At 50.3% G+C, this 12,890-nt stretch overlaps 1 protein-coding gene across 4 annotated transcripts in view; it reads right to left on the reverse strand.

Moving 5' to 3' along the window:
- RAB28 (RAB28, member RAS oncogene family) overlaps positions 1 to 12,890 on the reverse strand; it is a 197,471-nt gene that overhangs the window by 133,797 nt on the left and 50,784 nt on the right. The window lies entirely within an intron of this gene.

Below are 12,890 nucleotides of genomic sequence, written 5' to 3' on the forward strand. Positions count from 1 at the left end.
ACTTAAGATAAAGGGTTGATGCATAAAGACTCTTAATACATAAGTTCTGCACAAGGGGAAGGATAACCTTTCAAGTTCATGTATGCCACACAGATACAAACAGGTCAAAATCAGCATATTCTATACAAAATTTAGTTATTTAAAAATTACACTGTTTTAAAAATGATTTTGCATTCTTAATGTTGATAAAACAGAGCTGCAGTAAAAATTTATTTTTTTTATTTTTGCTTATAGACTGCTTCAACTGTATCACACTGAGAATTTTATCTATATATTAGATTGCTACACCACCATAACCAAGCAATTTTTATTTTTATTTATTTATTAAATTTGTTTGCTGCCCATCTCACCACAGGGTGACTCTGGATATCTTGCAACATTAAAAGCAATAAAACCACAACAATATACATATACCTGATCATGATTTTAAAAAATACAGATTATGACTAAAAGACGGAGAGGGAGGGAGCAGAATGCATCGGGGAAGTTGAATTGGTCTATCAACCCTCCTCAAGTGTGATATACCCCCATTGGGGCCCCAAGACAACTGACATAGTCAGATCTTCAGGCTTTTACAGAAGATCAGGAGGGTGGAAGCCAATCTAGCCTCAGGAAGCAAGATGTTCCAAAGGACCAAAGGTGTGGCAGAGAATGCTTCTCTGCTAGCAAATAGCCTAGACCAGACATGTCAAACACAAGGCCTGCGGGCCAAATCCAGCCTGCCGTGAAGTTAGATTTGGCCAGTGGAACCACCTTGGAAACGGCCCAGGCCAACCAGGCACTGATCTACAATATAGTCAGCCTTAGATCCGTAGCACTGCCCTGGAACCAGCAAGAAATCGCTCCTGCCCCTCCCTCTGAGTATGCACACAGGAGGCAGCAAGCATGTGAGGCCTGGTATCCCTAGGGACTGCATTCTGAGAGTTTCCCTTTCACTCGGGATGCCAGTCCTCACATGCTCACCACCTCCTGGGCGCAGGCCCAGGGGGTGGGGACGAGGCGATGAGGTGGCCCCTTACTGGCTCCAGGGCAGCGCCGCAGATCTAAGGCTGACAACATTCCACACCAAGTTGTAGATCAGCACCACGCCCACACTAGTGCCTCCATGTCCCGTTCGCCGACCTGGCCTCAGCCTGCAAGGCTTCCCTTTCATTGGGACTGTCCCGTCCCCAGCCACTGGCAACACTACCAATCTCTCGTCCTATCCTCATCCCTTCCTGAGCGCAGAGGAGAGAAAATGGGACCTTTAGACCACGGGGCTTCTGCCTGCCAGCATGCAATAAGTGATCACAGGGGCTGTGGGGGGGACATGGCAGGTGAACGGCAGTGGCATGCGTCTTTTGGTATGGGGAGGTTGGAAGCAGAACTGCCCTTTCGGCAGGTGTAGACTCAATCCTGGCATGGAGGCAATAGAGTGGAGGGTGGACAAAAAGGGAAGCCGCTGCTCTGCACATTTTTTTTTTTTAAGTTGCCAGAGGCTCCGGGCAGAGGCTTCCCATTTTAACCCCTTCCCCTGTCGTTGCCTCTGCTCCTGAAGGGCCTCCAAATGGCTCTCAGCTCACCTCTCCCAGAACCCACGCATGTGTTTGTGTGAGTGTGTGTGTGTGTGCACATGTGCACGGGGGGGGGGTCTCACCTCTTGCAGCTCCACACTGTGACATTGGGGAGGAAAAGAATGGGAGAGATAAGAGAAGCTGCAATGGGAGCTTCTTGCAGCCTTCCATGGGACTGGGGAAAGGAGCTGAGGGGGGAATAGTACGATGCGATCGGCAGCACATTGAGAAAAAGAAACAAGTACTCCAAAAAAACAGCTTTCATTAGTTTGCAGCCTGCCACTGCACAAGGTCTATGTTGAGGGCACAGGGCTGCAAGGGGTGAGACACATCCCCCACCCAGCAGAAGGAAGGAGGGAGGTCCAAGCTTTTATTAGAGTCGGCTCCGCCCCGCACCAGAAAGCAATTGCAAAGCTTCCTTGGATTTGCTAATTTTTACCAGCAATTCATTCCCTCTTTCGCACAGATCGCGTTGCCTATTCCTAACTTACTAAAAACCAAAGGGGAAGGGAAGCCAAAGCCTTTGAAATGGACAGTAGAATGTCAAACCACATTTGAAAGACTGAAAATACTATTTTCTGCAGAACCAGTTCTAAGACACCCTGATACTGATAAACAATTCGTGATTCAAGCTGATACCAGCGATGTAGCTGTGAGGGCAGTACTAATCGAGGAAACTCATAGAGACAGAACAAAGGTGGGCAGTCTGGGAGAAGGAGGCTTATGCTGTCCAATGGGCCCTCCTAACCTGGTAGCATTTCCTGCAAGGGAACAAAATCCCTTTCTAGGTATGGACCAACCACAAGAACCTAGAAGCCCTAAAGATGCCTAGAAAACTAACCCCTAAACAAGCGAGGTGATTGCAGCATTTCCACCAATTTAATTTCACCCGAAAGCACTTACCGGGAGGAAAGAATAGGATAGAGATAACAGACCCACTCATGCCAGCAAAACAATTGGCAGCGCGAGTTACCACCTGAGCACAAGCCAAAATCCAGAAGCCTCTAGCGAGCCAAAAAAGGGATTGAATTCAAAAAAGCACCAGAGACCGACAAATGGTTCCTAAGCCACAAGAACCTGTGCACCATGACTGATGGACTGCCATGGGTGGGAGGGAAGTTTTACATTCCAAAAAGCCATAAACTGATTTTTATGCAGCTATGCCATGACTCAAAATCAGCTGGTCATTTTGGGTTTGTAAAAACTTTACACCTAGTGAAATGGCAGTTTTGGTGGTCATCGATAAAAAAGGACATTGAAAGCTATGTGGCTAGTTGCCCAATATGTGCTGCAGCTAAAAGGAGAGAAGAGAAGACCCCAGGCTTGTTGCAAACAGTAGCAACCCCATCAGCGCCTTGGAACGAAATTTCTATGGACTTTATTGTGGAGTTACCAGAAAGTGGGGGGAACACAGTCATTTGGATCATGACCGATTTGTTCTCTAAACAAGTACATTTTATTCCATGCCAAAAAATCCCCAATGCAAAGACACTTGCAAAGTTATTCGTCCAACGTATTTATTGACTTCATGGTGCTCCACAACGAATTGTATCAGACAGGTGAGTACAATTCACATCAGAGTTTTGGAAAGCATTCCTGGGACTATTGGAGACCACTCAGGGGTTGTCATCTAGTCATCGTCTGCAAACGAATGGTGGGACCGAACGGTCGAACTCAGTATTGGAGCAGTACCTAAGATGTTTCATTAATTACAAGCAAGACAACTGGACCGAACTACTCCTGTTCGCAAAAGTCACTTATAACAATGCAGTACATTCCAGCACGGGCTACACTCCTTTCCAAGTTGCAACCATACAAAGTTTCAACCCAATGCCTGAATTACCATTGAGCAAACCAACTATCCCTTCCCTGAAGGAATGGATTGAACAATTACAAAATAGCTGGTCGGTTCTAAGGAAGGCTTTAGACGAGGCTAGAAAAGCATATAAATTCTGGGTAGATAAGAAACAAAGTGAACCCAAACCATTTCAAGTAGGAGAGAAAGTTTATCTGTCAACAAAATACCTAAAATCCCTGCAGCCCTCAAAGAATCTAGGGCCAAAATTTGTGGGGCCATTTTCCATTAGAAGAATAATCAATCCTGTCACAATAGAATTGGAGCTCCCTAAGACATTCAGACAGGTTCACCCAATTTTTCACTGCAGCCTTCTGCAACACGAACTGCAGTCATCCTTAAGGCCAGCTGCAGCTCCTTCCCCTCCTCCAATCATGGTAGAAGGTGAACAGCATTTTGAAATCAAGGAGATCCTAGACCAATGATGGCGAACCTTTTAGAGACCAAGTGCCCAAAAACTGCCCCCCCCGGTCCCTGCTCCACTCTGCCCATTGGGCCACCCACCACCTCCACAGCCCACCTCAGATTACCCAGGCAGCCCAGAAGCATCATGGCAGCCACGCCCTCCACCCATGCCCCACATCATCATCTGCATGCAATGGGGCACAAGGGTGGAATCTTGTCCCCACTGCCCGACTACCATCTCCTTGGCTGCACTGCTTTGTGTGGGCCATGCCCAGAGGCGACTCTCCTCCGGGGGAGCTGCTGTGAAGAGGGGTCTGTGGGCGAAGGCAGTGCTGGGGAGACGGTGTGTGTGCCCAAAGAGAGGGCTCCGAGTGCCACCTCTGGCACCGGTGCCATAGGTTCACCACCACTGTCCTAGACTCCAGGAAACATATGGTTCCACCCAATACCTGGTAGCATGGAAACATCTGCCTCCCTCCCAAAATGAATGAATTCAGCAACATCACATTAGAGCTCCCAGATTGCTTAGTAAATTTCATGCTGCATATCCAGATAAACCTGACTAATATTTATATCTATCTCTCTTTGTTTTATCTTTCTACAGGTGGATCTTTCTTTTTTTTTAAGGGGGGTGGCATGACAGAACCCATTTCATTCCTCGGTGGAGGTCTTAATTCATTTTTCATTTCTTTCTGTGGGTTCTGCCATTCTCCTGAGGGGTAGGGGGGAGACTCTTTTGCTTTACTACTACTTCTGCTGCTTCTACATGCTCTTTGAACTGTTTCTCCCTTGATGTCAACCTGGGGTGAGAAAGGAATGTGCCTCCGGCCATCTGGCTTATCTCTCGCTGCGGAAGAGAAGGTGTGAAGACCCAACAAAGGCATGAGAATGGACTCCGTCATCAGCTCCATTCCCACAGCGGATATAACACCTGGGGATTAGCTCATTTAAATTGTCTGGATGAACTATTGGGGTAGGGTTTGCTTGGGACTCTTTGAACCTATTGATCTGAGCAGGAAACCCTCAGATCATGCCTTCTATGCCTGCTATCAACTTCTCCTAATAAAAGTTCTTTTTGGAATGAAACTGTTCCAAGAGTCCTGCTTTCTTGGGATGAGGTTTTGAAGTGGGCCCTGACACTCAGTCTTAGTATCAGTCTTCACACAAAAAGAAATCATAGCCCAACATACCAAAAAAACTACTGCAAAAGACAGTAAACCAGAAACAAAAATTAAAATAAGCAAGAAAATCGTAAGAAAACACCCATCCGATCTTGACGAATATAAATCACCGGGACCCGACAAATTACATCCCAGAGTTCTGAAGGAGCTGGCAGATGTTATCTCAGAACCATCATACCATATCTTTCAAAAATCCTGAAGCACCAGGGAAGTACCTGATGATTGGAAAAGGGCTGATGTGGTTCCCATCTTCAAGAAAGAGAAAAAAAACAGACCCAGGAAACTATAGACCAATCAGTCTAACATCAATAGCTGGGAAGATCTTGGAAAATATAATCAAAAACCAAATCTGCGAAGAACTAGAAGCAAACAAAGTTATAACCAGCAGCCAGCACAAGTTTGTCAAAAACAGATCATGCCAAACCAATATTATTTCATTCTTTGATAAAGTGACTAAATTTGACAAAGTAGACCACAACCTGCTGCTTAGTAAGCTAGAAAAAAGTGGCATAGACAACAACATCATCAGATAGATTTGTAGATGGCTGACAAATCATACTAAGCGAGTAGTCCTCAATGGTACTACATCCACATGGAGAGAAATAAGCAGTGGAGTGCCACAAGACTCCATCTTAGGCCCAGTACCCTTCAGTATCTTCATTAATGACTTAAATGAGGGAGTAGAAGGGAACTCATCAAATTTGCAGATGACACTAAACTGGTAGGAATAGCCAACATCCCAGAACACAAGCTCAGGATCCAAAAAGATCTTGACAAATTTGAATAATGGGCCCTATATAACAAAATGAGTTTTAATGTGGAGAAAAGCAAAGTTTTACATTTAGACAGGAAAAAAAATCAAAGGTTTAAGTACAGGTTAGGCGAGATCTGGCTCAAAAACAGCAACTGTGAGAGGGACCTTGAATTGTGAGCTCTTAGGAAAGTATCCCCTCCTTGTATGTTGCAAACAGCCATTTCCAGCAGAGTGGAAAATATTTTCCTTTGGTATATTTCAAGTCTGAATTAGACCAAGGTGTCAGGAGTATCCGCCGTCGTCCGCAAGAAGAAAGAATGCACTGGAACGCCGGTATACAACGAACTCATCAAGTACTTTATTCCGAGGATGAAATGAAGTCAGCACTGGGAATGGTAGTTCTCCGGTGCTCTATAACTGTGTGCCACACCGTTACCCCGCCCTCAGCCCCAAACCGACATCCGCCTAATTTGGATAAATGCCCCACCCTCTCCCTGTGTTCCCCCTTTCACCGACACTATCCCGCCTCCGCAATCCTCCACCCAGTCACCCAGCCTCTGTGCATTGTCTCCACCCCCCATCTGTCCCCAGCTGCTATGCCGCCCGACTGGTGAGTCTTCCCCGCCCCTAGTCCACCCTGAGCACGGTTGAAATGTCTTCCAATCGTGTCTGCTGCATTCTCCTCCGTCCTGCGCTGTCCCACTCGGCTCTCGTGTCCGTGCGTCGGCATTTCCCCAGCATGCCGACGTCAGCTGGAGTTCGGCGCGCTGGATGTCGGCGCGCCCCGGCAGCAGCTGGTAGGCGCGCTCCGGCAGCAGCTTGTGTTCGGGGAGGGTGGAATCCGGAAGTGAGTTTGCAGCCGTCCAAGCCAGCATGGCCGTACCAGGTAGCGGGTCGGGAAGGCGCGCAGCTCCGGCTCTCTGCCTGGTGTAGTTCTTGGCTGTGGCTGCTGGTATCTCGGCATCCACGGGGTGGGGGGGTGTATCCATCGTGTTCCCTCGTCCCCATGTGTATGTCAAGCCCTTGGGGGCTTGACATGCGGCCCCTTCTACCACACCTCTCCCTGAAAAAGGAAAAGAAGAGGTTGCATTTGTCATATTACACCAGTCCCCTCCTGGCTTAGTTGGGCACCTATGGTGAAACTTCCGAAGTAGCTTCGGGGCATTGACATCCCCCGCCCCCACCCACGTAGCCTCCGAAATTGGGTATCCCTTCCAATGTATAAGGTATTGAAGCTTTCTACGCCGTACTCGGGAGTCTAGGATATCTTGTACTTCGTAAAAGGACCCCATGACTGGCCCAGGGCCTCTGGTGGTTGAGGCGGGGCCCCGTGCTCGTTTAAGGAGGCTACAATGGAATATGGGATGGACCTTCCCCAACGCCGCTGGTAAGCGTAATTGGACCGTGACTGGGTTAATGACTTTGGTTATCTGGAATGGGCCCACGTATTTCGGTCCCAGTTTCCTACATGGTATTCATAGCCGGAGATACTTGGTGGCTAGATACACCCAGTATCCCACCCTGAAGGGTTCGTGCTCCGCTCTCTTTTTATCGGCTTGTATCTTGACCGCTGCTTCAGCCTTTTTCCGTGCTTCTCGGACGCGCTCCCACAATCCCGTTACCTGCGAAAGCCATGTCTGAGAATCGCGACCCCTATCTGTTTCCAGTGACCATTCCGGAATGGGATTAAACTCCACACCATGCACCACTTTAAATGGGGTATATCCCGTACTGGAATGGACGGTATTGTTATAGGCTACCTCGGCGAATGGCAGGAGATCCACCCAATCGGTCTGCTGGAAGGATACATAACTACGGAGATATCGCTCCACCACCGTGTTAGCTCTCTTTGCTGCCCCATTGGTACTGGGGTGATATGCTGAGCTAAGCCCTTGTGCCGAGCCCAGCCGGCGTATGAAGTCTCGCCAAAATCGTGCGGTGAATTGCACCCCTCTGTCTGATATAATTCGTCTCGGGGTTCTATGGAGCCGATAGATATGTTGGATAAACAGTCGGGACAACCGCCGTGCAGATGGCAGCCCTTTACACAGGATGAAATGTGCCTGTTTGGAAAACAGGTCTACTACCGTCCAAATTGTATTGTAGCCTCGGTTATCAGGCAAGTCTACGATGAAATCCATAGCGATTTCCTCCCAGGGCCGGGATGGATCAGCCACTGTCTGTAACAAGCCCATTGGCTTCCCCGTCCGGGGTTTTGCACTGGCACACACATGACAATCACGGACATATCGTTCTACGTCTCCTTTAAGTCCCGGCCACCAAAATTGTCGCCGCAGTAGATGTAGGGTTTTCAAGAACCTGAAATGCCCTGCCTGCTTGGCGTCATGACCCCTCTGAAGGACCACTTTTCGCAAAGTCTCCGGTACATACATTCTCTCACCTTTCCACCCTATTCCATCTCGCTTAGTTAACCACCCTGAATGCTCCTGAGCCCACTTACCTGTTCGCATGGCAGCCCTCATAGCTTCTAACTCATCGGCTTTTGACTTCTGATGTATGCTAGTGACCATCTCCTGCCTTGTATGGGGTATCAATGCTTGTATGACCTCCTCCCGTTTACTGCGATACTGTGGCATTCGCGATAACGCGTCCGCCAGAAAGTTCTTTCCTCCCGGTACATACTTTAACATAAATTTGAACCGAGCAAAATATTGAGCTCAACGGACATGTTTGGGTCCCAGGCGTCTTGGGGTTTGGAATGCCTCTAGGTTCTTATGGTCTGTCCATACCTCGAATGGCAACTCGGCCCCTTCTAGAAGATGTCGCCACGTCGTCAGAGCCCACCGGACAGCAAAGGCCTCTTTTTCCCAAATCACCCAATTCTGTTCAGCTGTCGTAAACTTTCGGGAAGTATAAGCGCAGGGTTGTAACACCCCAGTCTTATTCTTTTGTAGTAGCACCGCCCCCACAGCCACGTCACTGGCATCAACTTGTACCACAAACGGGACACCTGGATCTGGATGGCGCAATACCGGCTCTTTTGCAAATAAGGTTTTTAAACCCTCAAATGCCTTTTGGCAGTCCATGGTCCATTCTAATGGTTGACCTGGACGGGGTTTCCCTGGGAGATGTTTTGTCTGCAATAGATTGGTGAGAGGTTGAACTATGGTGGCAAAGGAAGGTATGAAGTGGCGATAGAAATTTGCGAATCCAAGGAAGCTTTGTAGCTGACGCCTCGTTTTGGGTGCCTGCCACTCCAATACTGCTTGTACCTTACCGGGGTCCATCTCCACCCCGTTCCCCGATATATGATATCCCAAGTAATCTAATTGCCTTTGGTGGAACTCGCACTTCGACAGCTTAACATATAGTTGAGCATCAAGAAGTTTGCGTAACACTTGTCTCACTAACTGAACCTGTTCACTCATTGTTGTGGTATATATTAAGATATCGTCCAAGTACACAAGGACCCCTCGATATAGATGGTCATGCAGCACCTGATTTATTAACTGCATAAATACTGCGGGAGCCCCCTGCAATCCGAAAGGCATAACACGGAACTGGAAACTGCCCAATGGGCAGTTAAACGCCGTTTTCCACTCATCCCCTGCTTTAATTCGGACCCTGTAGTAAGCTTCCCGGAGATCTAACTTGGTGAATATTCGACCCCTCCCTAGATGCGCTAGCAAATCTTTCATAAGGGGAAGGGGATATAAATGCTCGACACACACTGCGTTTAGACCCCGGAAATCCACACATAGATGCAATGACCCATCTTTTTTCTCCTTGAAGAGCACCGGGGCCGCTATCCGGGAACGAGCTGGTTGAATAAACCCCCGCTCTAAATTCTGGTCTATATACTTGCGCAATTCTTGTATTTCCTTTGGTGTCATGGCGTACATCCAGGGTTTTGGGAGTTTGACCCCCGGCAGTAATTCGATAGTGCAGTCTGTCGCTCGATGCGGAGGCAGTTGGTTACATTCCCTCTCACTAAAGACCTCCGCTAAATCTCCATACGCCTTGGGATATGCTTCTCCTCCTTTCTCCTGGAGCTGCGCTATCCTGGGGACTTCAGGGACCGGAGTTCCAGCACCTCCCTCCAATGGTGATGGTCGTATCCCCAAACTTATTTTGCGATACCACCCCTCCCACCGTATCGTGGGGGTCCATTTGTCCAACCAAGCCAACCCCAGTATGACAGTTTCTGTCATACAAGGCACAACGATGAAGCGTAAGAGTTCCCAATGCTCTCCCAAGTCCATCCGAACCCGCTCGGTAATATGAGTAGCCGGGGCCCCTCCCAAGAGTGACCCATCCACCTGTTCGAACCGAATAGGCTGTTTCAACTTATATATCCAGATGCCATTTCCTACAGCCACTTTCCTGCTAATCAGATACCGGGTACAACCCGTGTCTATCAACGCCTGGTATGTACCCCGCACTCCCGTTACCGGACTCGTTAAGACGATTGGTAGTACAAATGGGCGGATGGGGTCACTTACCATCGGATCTGTGGAGCCGTCGTCTGGACTGTCCTCGTCGTCATCAGGTTGGTACCGCGCCACCGCTGCAGATTCCGTAGTCATTGGGGACCCTTTTCTTGCTCCCGGGCTAACTTGTTGCACTGGTGCTCTCGAACTCTCTGTCAGTTTCTTCATCGGGGTGGCACTACCGATGGGTGCGGCTTTCCGTGGGCTAGGCGCTGTGCAGTCACCTGCGCGATGACCGGGCTGATTGCAGCGGAAGCATCGGAACCCCGTTCCCCCAGTCCCAGGACTAGGCTTGGATGATGGCCGTTGTGGTTCCTGGGCCCCCTCTCGAGGCCTATCGCTAGCCCTCCGTGGTCGGATGATCTCGCCCACTCCTTTGTGCACTTCTTTGAGGCCCACCTCCAGTTCGACCACTACCTTAAACCAATCCCGAAGCCTATTCGGAACTCCACGATACACGCAGGCCTGACGTAATTCGTGGTCGAGGCCAGCCCGGAAATGGTGCACGAGTAGACGCTCGGGCCATGAGGAATATAGTCGGCCAGCCAATCTACGGAAGTCCCGCACATAGTCTATGGCTGGCCGCTTCCCCTGCTGTAGTGCAAGGAGGTCTGCTTCTGCCCTCTGCGCTCAGGTGGGATCCTCGAATCTTGCGTGCAAGGCGTCCAAGAAGAACCCGGCATTCCCCACCTCCCGAGCGTGGTCGCTGTACAAGTCAGCCGCCCACACAGCCACCTCTCCCCGCAGGGCAGCAGTAACAGCGCCCACCATGGCCGATTGGGAGGTATACAACTGAGCAAACTGATCTAAATGGCTTATGGCCTGGCCCAAGAACAATGCTAGTTGATTGGGGTTGCCATCAAATGTTACTGGGATTGGAGGGGGGCCCCAAAAATTCCCTGGACCCCACGGACCCAGGGGTTGTCCTGGCGTGATGTTGACACGTCCATGCGCCATACCTTGGGGTGCCACACCCCCGTGCACTGCGGGGTCTCTAGCCATACTCCTGGGACCCGCCTGGTGTAACGGTTGTGTGTGTCCCGACGGGCCACCCGTCAGGAGACCCGTGGGCAGCGACCCACCTGCTGGAGGTGGTACGCGCAGTCTTGGGCTGCTCAAACGGAACCGGGACGATGGGGTTCGCATCGTGGAATCCTCCTCCTGTTGCCACGTGCTAGAATCACGTCTGTAACTCGCCTCCCCAAACCGGTTCCGCGGGACATCCATCGTATCCTGGTCTGGAGCCATGGAATAACTCCAGTCTTCGTCATCTTCAGTAGTAATCCGCCTCTCCCGCCACCTCGTGTGGGCGGGTTTTGGCCTGGGTGTCAAAACCTGCTTGGCCTGCACCCCCGTCACCACGGGGCTTTGCCACCACTCCTCCTGTGGCCTCGCAGCCCCCGTCTCGTCCACTGTGGGGCCTTGTTTCCCAGGCAGCAGCAGCTTCGGCCGCACCACGGGTTGCTCCCCCGCCTGGTCCGGCGCTCGGACGACATCCACAATGCCGCCGGTATCCGCCTCCCCCTCCATCGGGGATGCTCCTTGAGTGCCTTCCGCACGTGAAAGGGGAACAGCAGCAGTAGGTATTAGAGGTTGAGTGCTGACTTACTTGTCAGGAGTATCCGCCGTCGTCCGCAAGAAAGAATGCACTGGAACGCCGGTATACAACGAACTCATCAAGTACTTTATTCCGAGGATGAAATGAAGTCAGCACTGGGAATGGTAGTTCTCCGGTGCTCTATAACTGTGTGCCACACCCTGTTACCCCGCCCTCGGCCCCAAACCGACATCTGCCTAATTTGGATAAATGTCCCACCCTCTCCGTGTTCCCCCTTTCACAGACGCTATCCTGCCTCCGCAATCCTCCACCCAGTCACCCAGCCTCTGTGCATTGTCTCCACCCCCCATCTGTCCCCAGCTGCTATGCCGCCCGACTGGTGAGTCTTCCCCGCCCCTAGTCCACCCTGAGCACAGTTGAAATGTCCTCCAATCGTGTCTGCTGCGTTCTCCTCCGTCCTGCGCTGTCCCGCTCGGCTCTCATGTCCATGCGTCGGCATTTCCCCAGCATGCCGACGTCAGCTGGAGTTCGGCGCGCTGGATGTCGGCGCGCCCCGGCAGCAGCTGGTAGGCGCGCTCCAGTAGCAGCTTGAGTTCGGGGAGGGTGGAATCCGGAAGTGAGTTTGCAGCCGTCCAAGCCAGCATGGCCGTACCAGGTAGCGGGTCGGGAAGGCGCGCAGCTCCGGTTCTCTGCCTGGTGTAGTTCTTGGCTGTGGCTGCTGGTATCTCGGCATCCACGGGGTGGGGGGGTGTATCCATCGTGTTCCCTCGTCCCCATGTGTATGTCAAGCCCATTTGGTTTTGGAGGGGAGGAAATCTTTCCATGATATTAAGTAATGTACTGTTCGTCTATGTCTGCGGGAATCTAAAATTTCTTTGATTCAAAATTCTGTTCTCCTTCGATGGGTGCAGTGGTTGGAAGTGGCCTTCTCTTGGGAAGCAAGGGGGAGGCGATCACTGGTTTCAACAGGCTGCAGTGGAAGACTGGGTGGATACGTCTAAGGGTTTTCGGTATATCTAATTGCACTGTTACTGGATTATTTTAATTATGGGAAAAAGTCTGATGTGTTTTGGTCGAAGTTTTTTCAAGAGTAGTCTGGAAGAGAAGTAGACTTCATCACCAATGTTAAAGTC

This window comes from Crotalus tigris, unplaced genomic scaffold (assembly GCF_016545835.1).
Source record: "Crotalus tigris isolate CLP2741 ecotype Arizona unplaced genomic scaffold, ASM1654583v1 scf7180000020047.836343, whole genome shotgun sequence".
Taxonomy (NCBI): Eukaryota; Metazoa; Chordata; class Lepidosauria; order Squamata; family Viperidae; genus Crotalus; species Crotalus tigris.